Consider the following 6,135-nt stretch of genomic DNA (forward strand, 5'->3'; position numbering starts at 1 on the left):
ATTAAGGTGTGGGATAGTGGTGGAAGGAACATAAAGTTGGATCTGGCCGCATGTGTTGCTACGGTCTCTCTAAGCGGAAATTCTGCATTTAATATTGCAGCTTGAAGTGTTAGGAAGAGCTCTAGCAGTTTGCCTGCTTTGTTGGCTGAAACATGGATCAAAAAGGGGCCCACGATGAGCAAATTAGAAATTAGAAATGGTAGACATGCCTTGGTTTAATGTAGAGGGAGGGATTCTAAGGCTTAGGGAGTTTGGAATATTAGACTGGATTTGTCATTTAAGACCTACTTACCCACACTGGAGGGTCCAGAAGATATACCAGTCATCACTACTGCGAGAAATAAATTTGAGAGAGGAGCCCCAGCATTCTTAAAGAGTTCTGTGACTGGTCTTCTCTGTACACCAGACCTTACAGTGGGGACCGTAGTCACTGAATTGGGAAACCTAAGGGCAGTAGGATCTGTGGATGGCAAGGGCCAAATTGCTACATTCAACCCTCCCTGTGGACAGAACTTTGAGCATTGAACTAAGTTGTTCACTTTGCTTGGAAGGAGATATGGCCTGACATGTGATTATATACTCGTTCATGGCTGTGGCCAGTGGTTTTCCTGGATAGTCAGGGACTTGGAAGGAACATGATGAGAAATTTGGTGACAAGGAAATCTAGGGAAGAGGGATATAGATAAATGTCTCTGAATAGACAAAAACATGAAGGTATTTGAGTCCCATATGAATGCTTACCAAAGGGTGACCTAAGCAGAGGAGGATATTAATGATTAAGTAGATAGGATGACCCTTTCTATGGAAACCAGTCAGCCTCTTTCCCAGCCACCCCTGTCATCTCAACGGGCTTATGAGCAAAGTGGCCATGGTGGCAGGGATGAATGTTATACATGGGCTCAGCAACATGAACTTCAACTCAACAAGGCTGACCTGGCTATGGCCACTGCTGAGTGCCCAATCTGCCAGCAACAGAGACCAACAATGAGTCCTAGATATGGCACTGTTCCCCAGGGTGCTCAGCCAGCTGCCTGGTCGCAGGTTGATTACATTGGACCAATTCCATCATGGAAGGGGCAGCATCTTGTTCTTCCTGGAACAGATCCGTTCTCTGGATACAGATTTGCTTTCTTGGCACACAATGCTTCTGTCAGAACTACCATCCTACTTACAGGATACTGTATTTACCATCATGGTAGTCTACACAGCATTGTTTCTGATCAAAGAACTCACCTCACAGCAAAAGAAGTGTGGCAATGTCCCCGTGCTCATGGAATTCACTGGCCTTACCTGTTCCCCACTATCCTGAAGCAGCTGGCTTGATGGAATGGTGGGATGGCCTTTTGAAGACTCGGTTACAGCATCCACTAGATGGCAATACGTTGCGGGACTGGGCCGAATTTCTCCAGAAGGTTGTGAATGCCCTGAATCAGTGTCCAACATATGTCGCTATGTCTCCTAAAGCTAAGATTCATGAGTCAAGGGGTGGGAATGGGAGCTCTACTCATTATTATCCCTAGTGACCCGCTAGAAAAATTTTTGCTTCTTGTTCCCATGACCTAATGCTCTATTGGCTTAGAGATCTTAGGCCAGAGAGAAAAATGCTTCCACCAGGAGACACAATAATGATTCCATTGAGCTGAAAGTTAAAATTGCTGTCTGGCCACTTTGGACTCCTCATGCCTCTGACTCAGCAGGCAAAGTAGTGAGTTACTGTGCTGGCTGGGACAATTGATCCTGACCACCAAGAGGAAACTGTACTTCTACACCACAGCAGAGATATGGAAGAGTATGTCTGGAATACAGGAGATCCCTTAAGAAGGCTCTTAGTATTACCATTCCTTGCGATTAAGGTCATTAGAAAACAACAACCCAATCCAGGCAGGACTACTAATGGCCCAGATCCTTCGGGAATGAAGGTTTGTATCACTTCGGTGTGTAAGGAACCACCACCAGCTGAGGTGTTTACTGAAGGCAAAGGGAATATAGTATGGGTAGTGGAGGAAGGTAGTTATAAATACCAGCTATGATCATGTGACCAGTTACAGATATGGGGACTGTAACTGTCATGAGTATTCCTCCTTATTTTGTTATGAATATGTGTGTGTATTTTAAAACAAATATCTTTGTTTTCTTCCCTCTCTTATTCCCTAATTGTGTAACATAAGATATATTGACTTTATATCACAGTATTTAAGTTATAGGATATCAAGGAGAAGAGTAAACATCACTCAAGGACATTATATTACCTCTTCTGGGGAAGGGATTAGTACGTTTCTGGTTATACACAGAACAGTTGTATCATGTTAGGTGGAATTATGATCTTGTTAATGTATTTTTTGGAGATTAAGTATAGTTTAAGAAGGTGCATATGAGTGCCAGGTTGACAAGGAGTGGACTTGTGATGATTAATTTTGTGTGTCAACAATACATAGGGGGACTTTCCTGGTGGCTCAGTGGTTAAGAATCCACCTGCCAGTGCAGGGGGCACAAGTCTGAGCCCTGGTCCGGGACGATCCCACATGCTGCGGAGCAACGAAGCCCATGCACCACAACTACTGAGCCTGCACTCTAGAGCCTGTGAGCCACAACTACTAAGCCCACGTGCCACAACTACTGAAGCCCACGCGCCTAGAGCCCATGCCCCACAACCAGAGAAGCCACTGCAATGAGAAGCCCGTGCACTGCAATGAAGAGCAGCCCCCGCTCACCGCAACTAGAGAAAGGCTGTGTGCAGCAACGACGACCCAACGCAGCCAAAAATAAATAAATAAATAAATTAATTAATTAGTTAATTAAAAAACACACAGAACAATACATACGGTGCCCAGATATTTGGTTAAACATTATTTCTGGATGAGATTAACATCTGAAACAGTAGACTGAGTAAGGCAGATTGCTCTTTCCAATGTGGGTGAGCTTCATCCAATCCACTGAAGGCCTGTATAGAATAAAAAGCTGAGTACAAAAGAATTCTTTCTCTCTGCCTGACTATTTTCAAGCTGGAACATCAGTCTTCTTCTGCCTGTGAACTCTTGGACTCGGAACTTATGCCATCAGCTCTCTGGGGTTTCATGCCTTTGGACTTGGACTGGAACTTACACTGTAGGCTCTCTCGAGTCTACAGCTTGCCAACTGCAGATGTTGGACTTCTCAGCCTCCATGATTGCATGAGCCAATTCCCTAAAACAAATCTCTCTCTCACCATGTGTAGATATAGATGTAGATATAGATACAGATACAGATATAGATGTATAGAGGTAGGTATCTATTTATGTATTTAGAGGATATATATTTATTGATTGTGTTTCTCTGGAGAACCCAGACTATATACTAGATAACCAATGCACTCCTTCTTTCATAAAATACCTGGTCAGGGAGAGCTTCCCTGTCATACGTTTACAACAGCCTCATTCTTTGTAACTGCTGCATGATATCCCTAGTTCTATGGTATTTTGAACCATTTCCTTTTTAATGGGTACTTAAGTTCTTTCGGTGCTCTGTTCTCGGAATAACTGCTCACAGCATCATTGCAGAGTGGGTTGCTTCCATGATAGACTGAGTTTTGCTGAGTCAGCCCTGGCCACAAAGTGGAACACATATGAGAGGAAAATGGAAGTATCTTCCACAGTGAGTTTTTGTTCATCCTGTACCTTAGGAAAATAGCTCCCATCCTTGTGGCTTTGTGACCTTGTTTTGCCAATGTCAAAGGACATTATTAAAAAAGCAAAATAAAACAAAAAGCTTTCTACCTGTTACCATCATAATTTTTTTTTAAAAGCCATTCTAACATAAAAGCGCAAAGACAACCTTAGAATAATGGATGGTCAAATTGGATAAATTCAATCTTATTAAAAATTCACAGCACTGTCATTTTTCTCTCCGTGTCAGCAGGTGAAAACTCTCTCACTCGCCTGTTTCACTTTCCATCTGCATTAGAAGGAACTGCCTTAATATTTTTCTGACTTCTAAATTAACAAAGAATTGGGAAGAAAGCTAAAGTGAGAACTTCTTGCTCTCTTTTTTTTTAAAACTTTTTATTTTATATTGGAGTATAGCCAATTAACAATGTTGTGATAATTTCAGGTGCACAGCAAAGGGACTCAGCCATACATATACATGTATCCATTCTCCCTCAGACTCCCCTCCCATCCAAGCTGCCACATAACATTGAGCAGAGGTCCCTGTGCTATACAGTAGGTCCTTGTTAGTTATTCATTTTAAATATAGCAGCGTGTACACGTTGATCCCAAACTCCCTAACTATCCCTTCCCCCCATCCTTCCCCACCCTGCCCCCCAGTAACCATAAGTTCAGAGAACTTCTTGCGTTCTAAGAGGGAGATCACAGTCTAGTAAAAGAGGGTTAAAGATGTTTCCTTGGACTCGGGCCTAGGAAGTGATTCTAGGATGAGTTGGAAAGAATTCAAGCCTTAGTTCCTGAGACCTTAACCGAAAGGAGGCCTGGGATGAAAAGATGAGCATGAAGTGGGTGTGGGGTTGTGTGAAGAGATTGCAAACCCATTGGAGATGAATGGTGGTGTGGTCCACAATGGAAATCAAAGAGCTGTCGTAAAACAATTAAAGGTACTAGAATGACCTATTTAGAGAATAACATCTGAATCTATTAAATCATCTCTATTCTGCTTTCTTTAACACATTTTCCTTCTCTGGCATGGAGAAACTGTGAGGAGAGACTTTCCTAGTGGTCCAGTGGTTAAGACTCCACACTCCCAATGCAGGGGACCCAGGTTCGATCCCTGCTCAGGTAACTAGAGTCCACATGCTGCAACTAAAAGATCCTGCATCCTGCAACTAAGACCCAGTGCAGCCAAATAAATAAATAAAGTGTATTTTAAAAAAAACTGAGGAAAAAAAATTATATATTTTTTATAGCTTATGTGAAGTGAAAAAATTGGTGGTTGTTTTTTGAAATAAAATAGCCAGTTTTATTGGTTGTAGCAACTGTTCTGTTTTAAACATAAAGAGAGGAAGGGGAAGAAATGCTAGCCCTGCAGATGGACAGATGTTTTCTGTGGTTAGAAAAGTCCCTGGAGCATTTAAAGCCTGGAGCATCAGTTCAGCTAGAGCTATGGTTTTCCCCACTCTAATCAAACCCAAGGTATCGGGATGCAGGGTGAGACCCCAGCTGAACATCTGTGATTTTCAGTCAATTCTGCCACCCTCAGAACCAGCCGTTTTGTCTCACTGATCCTTCATTCACTCCTCTAAAAAAATTGGGGTAATAAGATTGCCTTATGTGACAAGAGAATACAGTAAAATCCCTCTGAAAGTTATGAAGTGTTATACAAACAAATTATAATATTTACAAAACCCAGAAAGCAAGGGGTGGGACAAGGAGTAGGCCAAAGCTAGGTCATATGATGACTTTGTGCAAGTGAGAAAAAGATGCCCCTTTGGTGGACACAGCCCAGTGCCAGGACACATAGCTGGCTTCGTGGAACTTGGGCTGGATTTCAGCCCTAACTTATACCCTCAGTGGCATGCCAATGTGCAATGAACTGTTTTCAGAACTTCATGTGGCAGATCCAGAGGTCAGGGCCATTTGTTCTGGGCCTCAAGTTCAAGGGAGTCTCAAATTGTGACTTCCATTCAGTAGAAGTATGTGCAAAGGACTAAGATAAAGCTGCACCACAAATGATGATTTGATTTGATTTTGATTTTTGGCTGTGTTGGGTCTTTGCTGCTGCCTGTGGGCTTTCTCTAGTTGTGGTGAGCAGGGGTTACTCTTCATTGTTGTGTGCGGGCTTCTCATTGCTGTGGCTTCTCTTGTTGTGGAGCACGGGCTCTAGGTGCATGGGCTTTGGTAGTTACGGCACATGGGCTCAGTAGTTGCAGCATGCGGGCCCTAGAGCATGCAGGCTTCAGTAGTTGTGGCACGTGGGCTCAGTAGTTGTGGCTTGCGGGCTCTAGAGCACAGGCTCAGTAGTTGTGGCGCCTGGGCTTAGTTGCTCCGCCCCGGGATCAAACCCATGTCCCCTGCATTGGCAGGTGGATTCTTAACCACTGCACTACCAGGGAAGTCCCCAAATGATGATTTTAAATGATATCCATCTAACTAAATCCAAGGGGTGAGTGGTCTCACATTTTAAAGCTGCTTGGGCCTCCCCGAGATT

The 6,135-nt window shown here is 43.3% G+C and overlaps 1 pseudogene; it reads left to right on the forward strand.

The window, feature by feature from the left end:
- The first annotated feature begins 765 nt into the window (after window positions 1-765).
- On the forward strand, window positions 766-3,976 carry LOC105748644 (uncharacterized; annotated as a pseudogene).
- The last annotated feature ends 2,159 nt before the right edge of the window (window positions 3,977-6,135 follow it).

This window comes from Orcinus orca, chromosome 5 (assembly GCF_937001465.1).
Source record: "Orcinus orca chromosome 5, mOrcOrc1.1, whole genome shotgun sequence".
Lineage (NCBI taxonomy): Eukaryota > Metazoa > Chordata > Mammalia > Artiodactyla > Delphinidae > Orcinus > Orcinus orca.